Here is a 13,709-nt window from a genome sequence, read left to right on the forward strand (position 1 = left end):
CAAGTAAACTGCACTTTTCCTATACATCTTTAGATAAAAACGATGACTTTGGCTTTGAAAATGATTATGGTCAATCGTCTAACGATGACTTTGGTTATAAAAGTAATTATGATATAAATCCAAACGACGGCGATTACAAAAAGTTTATTGGTCAAAACTTTAATGATGACTTTAGGTATGAAAGTGATAATGAACTTAATTATAACGATGATTTTGGTTATGAAAGTGATTTTGGCTTGAAATCTCAAAGAGACCAAGACGATGAAACTCTCTTAATGTTAATTTCATTATCCAGAGAAAATTACGAACCACGACCAATCTACAAATTTACACCGTGTTCAGGAGAAACTTGTTTTCAAAGAAAATTTGGGAAGAAACCGGGAATGTTGAGTAAGAGAAGACCAAAATATCGCCTGAAATCTATATTTCGGGACTTAAGAAAAAAATCGGGTTTAGTGCAAATTTTATTCAATTCAAGTTCGTAATATTTTATCCTCTTTAAAATACACAAGTTGTATTTTTTTATCCTATTATATGTATAATTGTCCTGAGATGAGGAGTTTTACATTTTATTAAAAGTCTAATAATAAAAATGTTTGAACAATAGTTGTTTACTGTAATTTATTTGCATGCCCTAGAGAAGTTGAAATAATGAAATTTTATTTTTATTGATGTTAGTTATTTTAAAAAATAATCGATGAACGTTCTCGACGATCTTAATCCGAAGACTCACTTGTTTTTATTTTTCCTAGAATCTGCAGTACCAAATATCTACTTTCAACCTAAAATACATCTATCATTTAAGATTTTGACGGGTAATAAAACTTCTTACTAGGAAGGTAGGCAGAAACTACATTTTTCCACTTGCCACGATCGATCATCGAAGTTTCATCTATATTTATCAAACTTTTCATCTAAGCTTATTATATATTGATTTAGAGCTTACTATACCATATTGATTTAGAGTACCAGACCTAACCTAACCAGACCTGACCGTTCACCAGAATGTATCCTATTTTATCAAGATACGTTCGTTGATCTAAGCCCTCTTTCTCTCTTTCCAACATTTTTAGACTTTCTATATAATGAAAGAGAAAGAATGATTCGTACTTGTCTGCGACCAACTTCGCACTCACGGGAAAGCTATTATTAAATTATTTAAAGCACTTATTAGTATCGGAGACAGTTTCTTGGAATTCTATATCGCATGTACAACTAGGCCAATATCACTTGTTGAATGCACGATTCTTGGTAATGAAATATTCAATATAGTCTCATCGATTTCTGCATCAATGGTTGATATTTCAAACGGTAAACTTTCGTCTATTGCTGGCGTCGGCCTCGAAGCGTCTCATACGGGACTAACGGGGCTTATATCGTTTTCATAGCCTACGTGGCAGGAAAATAGAGCCATCGGACTTAAAAGATGCTTACATTTAGAGCCAGTCGGAGATATATCAGTGATGGAAAAGAGATTTAGGTATGTGACAGGTTACTAGCTCATCGCTGATAAAAATAATTCAAAGCATCTAAATGGAATATTACGAATTTAGTCGACGCGAAGATTTAATTTTTTTTACAAGGTAATACGTTTCGTCTTGTGTATAAAGACCATTTTAACATTAATGACCATTATTAAAATTTTTAATTAAGGCAATAAAAACGAATTTTAGCTCATTTGAAATTGCATATTCAAAACTAACCTAACCGACACCAGACTCTCAACTGGTTAACTTTACAACGAACAAACATATTTAAATTAACTTAATAAAAGATATTAAAACACAAGTGATAAATCAGGCTAGACTAAGCTAATTTTGTTTAAAGATTAATTTTGTATCAAGGCACCCACACACTTTTTTAAAGTTATTTTCTTCACTTTTTCTTTAATCACGGTAACCATTCACAGTAAACTCAATTACTGTTACCATCAATTGAACACAAAAATCCTGGCTTCTATAATACATACACTAACAATTTGGTTCGCTTTAAGTAGGAATTAGTGCCAGTTGAGTTGCGGCCATGTTTTTGAAAGGTTAGTGAAAAGATTTAGACAATTCGAAATAAGATTTCTCAGGCTAGCTTTATCCACAACGCAGTTTTAGAAAGAATGTAGACTAAGGCTTTGTTTCTATCTTAGTGAAGAGCTGAGGAGACAAGAGATGTTTTTAAGAAAAGGGGTATCGTGTGTCTTTCTTGCTTCCATACATGTCTCCCTTTGTGTCAGACGACATCAGAAAAAATACCATAAGTTACGGGTACGTAGAAGGTACTGCTTAAAGGAAGTATTTGATCAATGATAGGCTTCTTCTTTCTTCTGGCTTAAGTCCCGGTTGCATCCTCACCATTCTGGAGCCGAGCTCGAGCCTGGGGCCGGGCCCGGGGAAAGACTTTGACCATGATAAGCATACCTTGATCAATGATAGACGTTTCTTGTAAATCTAGACGATCTCAAACTATTTCATCATAAAACCGCTGTTTGATGATATTGTTTCCTTTTGCATTGTGAATATATTAACAAATTACCCCTTTTTTTTGTTAATAATTAGTAATTGTATTGTCTGTCTTTATTCTTCTCAGGTACAGTTTTTCTAATGACACTTCATTTAATCAACGCATTATCTCAAGACCATTTGTCTTATGAAGTGATTTATGAAGATGTTGAACCAAGTACGGAAGAAAATTCTATATCTACAACTGTTGATACACATATTACTGAGGAAATATGCTAAGAATCAACCAGATATTGGACGTGGTGATAAAAGAAGCAGTATATCCTATGAATTTGATCCAGATTTGGATATACAACGTCTGAAATTTGGATCCAAACCAGCAAAAGAGGGTACGAGTAAAATGAAAAGGAATAAAATTAATCTAGGCATATTACATTATCATATCTAGAGTTGATATTAAAACTAATTTTAACTATTGAATGTATATATTTTTTGTATGTTATCTTTATAATAGGTCTTCTTCCTCCTGATTTTAGTGTCCATTATATCCTTAACTCTGAAGAAGGCCAGGAGTATGTACGCTTTGACCATGGTCTTGCCTCGTTACGTGGTACGCACGACGCCGTTTATATCGCGCGAAAAACTATCGCTGTTTCGCTTTTTATTATGACGTGGAACGAGACAACGATAGTTTTTCGCGCGATAATACAGGCGTCGCGCGTATCGTGCTACACCGACGCTCGATAAATGTTTATATGGGCATCAATACGAACCATATCATTTATTCATTTAGTTATTTATTTTCATACATATATACATACATACAGTCACGTCTATATCCCTTGCGAGGTACTCAGAGCAAACAGTCTTGAAAAACTGAAAGGCCACGGTCAACTGTTTGGCCTAATGATAGAATTGAGATTCAAATAGTGACAGGTTGCTAGCCCGTCGCCTAAATGAAGAATCCCAAGTTTATAAGCCTATCCCTTAGGCTTTTTACGACATCAATGAGAAAGAGATGGAATGATACTTATCTTTATTATATTTGTGCCGCGAACCACACGGTACATTACTAACATTTTCTTATTAAAAACTGTACAAAATACAAATGTATAGCACATTTGGCGGACTTAATGCATAAATGGCCCTTTAAACAAAGTAACCGTCTCGACGTTAAACACTGTTTCTCCAGCTGACGACGGAAGTGCACTAAGGTTTATTAACATCCCTCAAGTTCTGCGGAGCACTTAAAAATCTATTTGTGAATGAGATAACTGAAAACGTTGAGTTCGATGATCGTTTAGGAGTGATTAAAATTCAGACTTAACTCAGAATATCAGTACGAGTATTGTGAATGAGTCTTATTTTCTGTAACATGGACAAAAATCAAATTCTCTGTAGTTCTTTATTGTACTGTGTCTAAATAGTAAGGAGAATTTCTGTAATTTTTTTGGTGTATTACTGGTAAAGGGTCAGGTCAAAAGTACCCGAAACCGCCGAGCTTGCATGAAGAGAGTTATGAATGTGGATGAAGCGAAGGAAGTATGCAGAGATCGTGGCAAGTGGAAAGAGGTAGTCTCTGCCTATCCCTCCGGGAAAGAGGTGTGATTTTATGTATGTATGTATTACTATATTTTGTGAACTACATATGTAGGTACTTTTGGTCACAATTTATCTAGAACCTAGGGTAAAAGTGCGTGTATCATGAAAGGTCGATTTTTAGGCAATAATTTAATTAGAGCATTAAGAAGGTAAGTACATTTTGTAACTAGCTCACTAACTTATATAAACAGAATCCATATTTAATAATACCTTTAAAAATGTTTATCATAAACATTTACTAGTGTTTATTATATTACAAGCAGATATACATATAATTTACCAGTCAAGGCTTACCCTCACCTCACTTATAGGATGGTACAATAGGTATGTATATTGCTACTATCATTATAGAAAAAGAAGGTATCTTTAGTGAAGCGGAAAAATTTAACAGCGCGTTAAGTTAACGCGTTAAAATCAAACCAATATCTACTAAAACTTGTAAGAATAATTACGTGACAATTAATAAAGATTGCAATGATCATTGTTATTAATAATTATCTTTTTATAGCTGAAAAATGGTCACGTAATTTTGTGGTTTTATATTTAGTTAAGCTGATTACGCCGTATGAGTATGCCGAGGTGCCGTGTGGTTCCCGGCACCAACATAAAAAAATAATAGGGCCGCTCCATCTCATTTACCATGGATATCGTAAGAGATAGGCTTATAAACTTGGGTTTCTTGGGCTACAGCAACCTATCACTATTTGAATCTCAATTCTATCATAAAGCCAAAGAGCCGAACATGGCCTATCAGTCTCTTCAAGGCTGTTGGCTCTGTCTACCCCCCAAGGGACATAGTCGTGACTATACGAATGAATTAGCTGATTATGGTAGGTATCTAATAAAGTCCTTTAACAGATTTATACACTCATAAAACGACACATAGACATGTAATAAAAATAAATACGGACATTAATCTTTATTCGACCTAAAGTGCTCTATAAAATGTGCCTTACACTGGCAACTTTGTGTGAGAAACAAATGTCAAATCCTGGTATTTAGAGGTTTAGTAACAAATGGAATATATACTTTACACAATTTTGTTTTTTTTTGTTTGTTTGGATTGAACCTCAATCTGCTTGAAGTTTGCTTACCTTGATGAGATGTGGTCTAAAGCGGCAGACGGAAGCTAAAATATACATATATTTAACTCACTATTGCCTGGACCACTCCAGATAATAATAGATACAGGAAAAAAATATAATTTTCTTGTCAATTCCCTTGCACCCTTCGAATAACGGAACTTATTGTTTGTTTGCACACCTTAGAATTAAACTGATTTAAAACTTTCGCATTGTATTTAGTTATATATAATACATTTAAGTATTAAACGTTAAGAATTTAAAGTTATGTTAAAAATTTACACGTAACCACGACGGAAGAATGGCTCGTGGCATTAAGTCCATCCATTGTACATTTTACGTGCATACATTTTTTATATATAAATAATAACATGTCACTAATCCACCATACGCTTTTGTTGTCCAGCTCATTAGCCTTACCAAAGCCGTGCCTGACAGATATGTGTAATGTGCATCAGTTAACATTATTGCCTACTGGCCGTTTCTGATAACTGGTCAGATAGGAACTACAATTAATAGGGATTAGGAGAGCTTGCCGGGGCATGTCCGGACGTTGATAAGCATGACTGGTCCTTACTACTCGAATACTCTTACTATATCTTCGTGGTTTACTGAAAATATACAAAAGAAGAGAAGATACGATATATACCTTGTCAACGTTCTTGAGTGTGCTTTGTCAGTGACTAACTTTTACAAAAAAGCGATGAATTCAACGCCATCTAGAATAAAAAGAGTAAGACTGTTGTACTCTTCACGCCTTATCTATTGAACAAATCCTAATGAAATTTCGCGTGTATATATTTAAGAATCTGGAGAAAGTTATAGAGTTTCTTTTATCCTGTTAAAAACGATAGTGGATGGGATTTGCAAAAACCTCCTTGCTTTTGTGGGTCGCGAATTTCGGCCGGGTCAAACTGCGAGTAAAAACTAGTATATTACGTATATTCTATTATCTGAGAAAACAATTTATTGAAGGTAAGATTCGTGAACTTGAAATGACGTTTGCCAAGATTTTCAGTTTGTTGTGTTGTGACTTTCATCTACCTACGCGGTCCGGCTGCCGACTCTGGCACGATTATTTTTAACAGTATATCTTAGCGTAGAACTTGTTACCTCGACATTGTCTCGCATCAAGGTGATAGTAATGAGATTTTAATAAATTCTATATATCTTGTGCCGTGTGGTTCCCGACACCAATACAAAAAAGAATAGGACCACTCCATCTCTTTCTCATGGATGTCGTAAAAGGCGACTAAAGGATAGGCTTACAACCTTGGGATTCTTTGTTAGGCGATGGGCTAGCAACCTGTCACTATTTGAATCTCAGTTCTATCATTAAGCCAAATAGCTGAACGTGGCCATTCAGTCTTTTCAAGACTGTCGGCTCTGTCTACCCCGCAAGGGATATAGACGTGATCATATGTATGTATGTATGTCTATATATCTTAGCCACATAATAACAGAGTACACCAAAAAAGTTAATAACGTGCCATAAATTGACGGCCTCTGTGGCGCAACGGTAGAACGCTTGTCTGTGACACCGGAGGTTCCGGGTTCGAATCCCGGCCAGGGCATGATGGGAAAAGAATTCTGATTGGCCAGGGTCTTTGGTGTTTATCAATATAGTATTTATTATAAAATATAGTACCGTTGAGTTAGTATCTCGTAAAAAAGTCTCGAACTTACTTCGCAGCTAACTCAATCTGTGTAATTTGCCCCGTATATATTTATTTATAAATTATTTTTTAGAGAGAAAACATTATTCGCGTTGACTTGGTGTAGGAACCTCCAGTCCTGCTTAGATTATTAGGTCTCGTAGAATTTTTAGGTCTCTTAAACCTATGAAAACAAAATGTACCTACATAAGTCCTATGTAACACAATGTATCTGGGTTTGGAGTCGAACCTAGTATCGGCGTATTTAACCACTGCGCACTCAGATCGAGCAGATATTAACAGTTTTTGATTTATAGCAATTACCAAGCATATTTTGCGGTAGCGACAGTTACATAAATAACAAAAACAAGCTGTAGTTTACGACCCGTGTAGTTGTAACACTTCCCGTGCGACAAGAGGTGAACTGAGCACATGGTAAGACATTATCTTATAAGACATTTAAGGTCTTATAAGACGGACTTATATACCGCGGCACCGCCTGCATTAAAAGTGCCCTATGCCCTTCTCCTTACTCCACAGTTTATGTATGCTTCATTTCATGAAGATCGATGCGTTGTAAATCATACACAGACACTTTCACAGTTATTATATTAGTAAGGAAGTATGATGAATGAGAGTGTTGATAATGTACATGAAAATGTGTTGTTATTTATTGAAGGTTTAATTAAATTTTGCTTCCAAATAATCCTACTAATATTATAAATGTAAAAGTTTGTCAGTATGTCAGTATGACTCTTTCACGCAAAAACAACTGAACCGATTACGATAAAGTTTGGTATGTAGGTAGCTAAAGACCCAGAATAATATATAGGTTACTTTTTATCCCGGAGGCCCTGCGGTAATGATTCCACGCGGACGAATTCGCGGGCGAGGCCGCCCGTAGTAAAGTATAATTTAATGATGATTCATTGAATCATAAATAAACTCAAAAATTTAAATTGCAGGGTATCATTCATTGGAGCACTTACCCTATATGTTTGACACCATACTTCTATTGTGTAACTATTGTTTACCAACTCGACAAAATGATCATTCGATCATACTCATATCTTTGAGAATTTGTTTCATCAGAAACCCAAACAAATTTAAATATTAATAACTAAAGAGTATCTTTACTAAACCAGATGTGCTTGTCTAGCTAAGATAAATTCTTACGATGTGTAACCAATCAATTTTAGTGTTTGGATGTTTGCCAATGACACATATCTATTACAGTGTACAATTATAGAAACAATAAAATAAAAAATAGAAAAGAAGTGGCGTCGTAAGACTGTTTAGTTGACAAAATGTTTGTAAGCAAAATTTTAAAATTCATGTTTCTGTACTTCGTTTTTCAACTTTCTATTAAATTAATAAATATGTTTTAAATATTGCATCGAGTTTAGTCTTAAAATTCACCTTATGGTCGCGTGGTCAATAAAAGCTAAATTATAGGTAAGTAAATTAATCTCAAATTAACTTAAGTAGGTCTTGTTAATCTCAAGAGGGCCTTTAACTAACGCCTACACAACAATCAATAATTAATAGTCTAAGTCAATAACTAAAACTGTACATACATACATATAAAGAGGTCTATATCCCTTGCGGGGTAGACAAGCCAACAGTCTATAAAAGACTGAAAATCCGCGTTCAGCTGTGTGGCTTTATGACGAAATTACCAGAATCTAGCTCATTCCCAGTCGCCTTTTACGACATCCATGGAAAGATATGAAGTGGTCCAAAGTAGCGGGAACCACACGGCACAAAACTACATATATTTCAATTGCAAATGTTCAACATAAAAAACGACTAATACCTAAATATACCTTTAATTTGTTTGTTGTTATTTGATGTACATACTATTGTAGTTCTAGTCTACCACAAAAAATAAATTTATAGCCATCCTTTTCCAAAACGTAAATATATCAAAGACAAGACATTTTCGGAGAGTGACTGACGTATGCGCAACAAATTTGCAGTCATCAATCAACAGAACAGGAATACGTGTGACAGCCGAAATCTTTATACTCCTGTGACGTCACGAATGTAACGTTAAAATACGCGCGTGACGTCATCGATATAATGCGTAGGCGGGGAGAAGGTCTCGCGGGTGATATGGTAACCCTGAAAACTGGTGACTCCAAGTTATTGCGTAGGAGATGGTATTTTTTCTAGCGTAATCCTTTTTGTGTGTTTATAAATATGTTGTACTTTTAAAATCTATACTAATATTATAAAGCTGAAGAGTTTGTTTGTTTGAACGCGCTAATCTCAGGAACTGCTGGTTCGAATTGAACAATTCTTTTTCTGTTGAATAGACCATTTATCAAGGAAGGCTTAAGGCTATATAATATCACGCTGCAACTTTTAGGAGCGAAGAAAATATGGAAAATGTGTAAAAAAAACAGGGAAAATTATTCATCCTTGAGAGCGTCAATGATGACCAAAATAACATTTCCACGCGGACGAAATCGCGGTCACAGCTAGTTATTATACATATATAGATAGAGTCGAAATGTATATTTCTACTTACATATACACATGTAGGGATCACATTTTGATTGTTGTGAATAATATTATATAAATGTAAATCTGTGCCGTGTGGTTCCCGGCACCAATAAAAAAAAGGATAGGACCACTCCATCCCTTTTTTTCCATTGATATCGTAAAAGGCGACTAAGAGATAGGCTTACAAACTTAGGATTCTTTTTTAGGCGATGGGCTAGCAACCGGTCACTATTTAAATCTCAATTCCATCATTAAGCCAAATAGCTGAACGTGGCCATTCAGTCTTTTCTAGACAGTTGGTTCTGTCTAACCTGCCAGGGATATAGACGTGACCATATGTACGATGTATGTAATGTAAATCTTAAAAGCGTAACTTTACCATTACATGTGAATTCCGACAATGCTTTCATTTTTTAACTACCGCCGAAATAGTGGCGGTAATGAATGGCCGGCACGCATGCCGGGGTTCTATTAACATGTCCTAAACGCGGCCCCTCCCTTACTCGGCTTTACGTGTCAAGGATTTTGTTAGAGAGGAAGTAACAGGGACAATTAGCGAAAATTTATTCATATTTGCTTTGTCAGTAAAAGTTTTAAGGTAAGTGGAATGATGTTAGGCTTTGCCTACCCCTCCGGGAAAGAGGTGTGTGGTGTACAAACATACATATAGTTAGGTCTGTATCCCTTGCGGGGTAGACAGAGCCAACAGTCTTGAAAATACTCATAGGTCACTTTTAGCTGTTTGGCTTAACGATATAATTGAGATTCAAAATGGTTGATAGCCCATCGCCTAAAAAAAATAATCAAAAGTTTATAGGCCAATCCACCTTAGTCGCCTTTTACTACATCCATGTGAAAAAGAAAGTGTGGTCTTATTCTTTTTTGTATCAGTGCCGAGAACCGCCGTGTCGTTCTTACATTAAATATTTTTTTTACCTTCATATCCGTAAAAAATTTGATAATGAGCTTCCAAAAGTTCGTCCGAACTTCCAAGTTCTGGAATATATAATGTAATATCGTATTGTAAAGGACAAACGAAGGACACAAGTTACGGCGAACTTGTTGCTATGCCGTAGCGTCGTAGAGCTTGCTACGAGAAGATAAGCTACGATCGTAGATGTGCTACGAGAGGCTTCTACGAGTTTGAAGATTTAATTTTTTTTCTTTTGCGTCCCAATGTTTGAGATGCCATTCTTTTCTATTAAGTTTTTAAATATAACAGAATTTATAAAAAAAATACGTAATATTTCGGGCTTTGGGTCTTAAATTTTTTTAACAAACTTATCTTCGACGGTCGCTCTTCAAACGATAGTAAATTCAGATTCACATGGGTATCAAATATGAACCCAATGTATTATTATACTCCATACAAATACTGTATCGGAAGTAGGTGTCAGAGTTACTAGCCAGCCGGCTGGAAACTGATAACTGTGCTGATATTACAAAAAACTGAATGAATATATAATATTATTTATGTTTTTTTTTCTGGAAAAGTTTTAGTTTGAAGGTATTAAGCACAGATAGAATAAATTTCTTTCAACTTAATGCCCACTTTCTCATCTACTCGTGTCCCCAGTTAAATACATACATAAAATCACGCCTCTTTCCCGGAGGGGTAGGCAGAGACTACCTCTTTCCACTTGCCACGATCTCTGCATACTTCCTTCGCTTTATCCACATTCATAACTCTCTTCATGCAAGCTCGGCGGTTTCGGGTACTTTTTACCTGACCCTTTACCAGGACGTCCTTAATTTGATCAAGATACGTTCGTCTAGGTCTCCACTCCGACCTTTCCCTCCACACTCTCCTTTTATATCCCAGTTACATCCATACCCGAAAAGCGGGCCCTAGGCTTCAAAGTACAAATATGGATCTGAAGTCCGCATTTCGTTATTTTTTTCTTTGTTCTGATTTAGCTGAATGCGGTCTTTCAGTCTCTTTAAAACTGTTGACTCTGTTTACCCCTCTAGGGATACGTAACTATATGTGTACCCGAAACCGCCGAGCTTGCATGAAGGGAGTTATGAATGTGGATGAAGCGATGGAAGTGTGCAGGGATCGTGGCAAGTGGAAAGAGGTAGTCTCTGCCTACCCCTCCGGGAAAGAGGCGTGATTTTATGTATGTATGTATATGTGTGTATGTTTTCTCTGGGAAAAAATCTATAATCGTATAATCTTATGTAAAATATACTACATAACAATTGTTAACAACAGCTGTTGACGTCAGTATTCTAAATAATCTCACAAGATTCGAAGCTTATAGTAATAATAGAACTACAAAGAGTGTAGTTTCGTTAAATCACTGTCAGAATTATTGAGCGAGCCACACCACTAAAATTCCTTAAGGTAGGATTGCGAACGCAACTACAGTAGCTACTCATACATATGTATAATCACGTATATATCCCTTGCGGGTAGACAGAGCCAACAGTCTTGAAAAGACTGATAGGCAACATAGAGCAATTGGCTAAATGATAGAATTGAGATTCAAATAGTGACAGGTTGCTAGCCCGCCGATTCTTCTTTTAGGTGACGGGCCCATCCCTTAGTCGCCTTTTACGACATCCATGGGAACGATGAGAACGAGATGGAGTCTTTTTTTTATTGGTGCCGGGAACCACACGGCACTACCTACTCGTAAAGCTTACATTAGTTAATAATTAATTGCTAACTACTTAAAAGTTTAACTTTTCACTTTCTGTTTTATAAAAAAATTTATGATAATTATTATGAAGTAATAAAATTACTGTTATTTATTTTCAACATATAAAGTTACTGGTGGTTTTGTTTATAAATTAGCAGCATATTTTTTTTAAAGGGTCAGGTCAAAAGTACCCGAAACCGCCGAGCTTGCATGAAGAGAAGTATGCAGAGATCGTGGCAAGTGGAAAAAGGTAGTCTCTGCCTACCCCTCCGGGAAAGAGGCGTGATTTTATGTATGTATGTATTTTTCTTTTATTTTAGAGATTTTAAATTTTAATATATTTAATATCGTACACAAAGAAACTGTTTTCGGAATATTACTCTAAATATAAGTAGTCTGAATTCGACGTGGTTTAAGGACGGAAATGGCGAGTCATTTGCGTAGGCGCTGGCCTGCGATTGATTTGCATAACAAAAGTAGTCCCAGCTTGCTACTTTAGGATATGGATTTTGTTATTTTAAGCAATACTCAACGGTCCATAGTAAACCTCAATTTGTGGAGTAATTTTTCGTCAATAAATACATTTACATACATACATATAATCACGTCTATATCCCTTGCGGGGTAGACAGAGCCAACAGTCTTGAGAAGACTGTAAGGCCACGTTCAGCTGTTTGGCTCAACGATAGAATTAAGATTCAAATAGTGAGAGGTTATATAAATATATTTAAATTATTGAGTAACTGGCAGACTACATATACATATATAATAGGAACCACTAGGCACAGGAAGTTAAATATTTATGAAGAGAAATCTCAAGTATAAAAGCCTATCCTTTAGTCGCCTTTTACGACATCCATGAGAAAGAGATGGAGCGGTCCTATTCTTTTTTTCTATTGGTGCCGGGAACCACACGGCACAATCTTATTATCATATAATATAAAACCTACGCAAACTTCAAAAACAGGAACAATCAATATTAACCAAATTACTTACCTCAGTGCAGAAATACAACAACAATAAATCAATTCAATAAACCTCGCGAAGAGCAAAATATTTGTCCGTTTCTGTTTGGATGCGATCCAAAAACTCGCAAACTGACGCCTGTTATGATCTGACGACACTCATTTCACCAGATCACCTTTGTAGCAGACGCCAAATTGCACTTTTATTGTTCTTGGGTGTTTCATTTCAAATTGCTGCGATTTTAAACTTATCCTGCTAATATTGTAAATGCGAAAGTTTGTGTGTATGTCAGGATGTCAGTATGGATGTTTGAGACTTTTTCACGCAAAAACTTCTTAACCGATTACGATGAAATTTGGTATGTGGGTAGCTGAAGACCCAAAATAATACATAGGCTACTTTTATCCCAAAGTTCCCGCGGGATTGATAGGGTTTCCATGCGGACGAAGTCGCGGGCGGCCTCTAGTTTTATATACTTTGTAAAGTGTGTGATATTTTGTATACTTTGTTTCACGCGAAGGGCTAGCAAACTTTCATTAGCTCTCTGAATTGGTAGAAATGAGATAATATAGACAATGTCCATTCATCCACGATTCAGATTTAACAGATCTATATTTGTAAACTGACGTCCGGTGAAAATGTTGCAGTGTAGTTTGTTCCGCCGCTGTTCTTCTAGACATGCGTTTTGAAAGCGATGACGTAAATTAATGATATCTTGTTTCTAATTTTGAAAAATAAATCTATTCTATTGTATTCTAGTGACAGGTATGTTGATAGCTTATCGTCAAAAGAAAGTAA

The 13,709-nt window shown here is 35.7% G+C and overlaps 1 protein-coding gene across 1 annotated transcript in view; it reads right to left on the reverse strand.

The window, feature by feature from the left end:
* Positions 1-13,709, reverse strand: part of LOC106137343 (uncharacterized) — a 77,734-nt gene that overhangs the window by 8,077 nt on the left and 55,948 nt on the right. The window lies entirely within an intron of this gene.

This window comes from Amyelois transitella, chromosome 8, assembly GCF_032362555.1.
Source record: "Amyelois transitella isolate CPQ chromosome 8, ilAmyTran1.1, whole genome shotgun sequence".
Classification (NCBI taxonomy): domain Eukaryota; kingdom Metazoa; phylum Arthropoda; class Insecta; order Lepidoptera; family Pyralidae; genus Amyelois; species Amyelois transitella.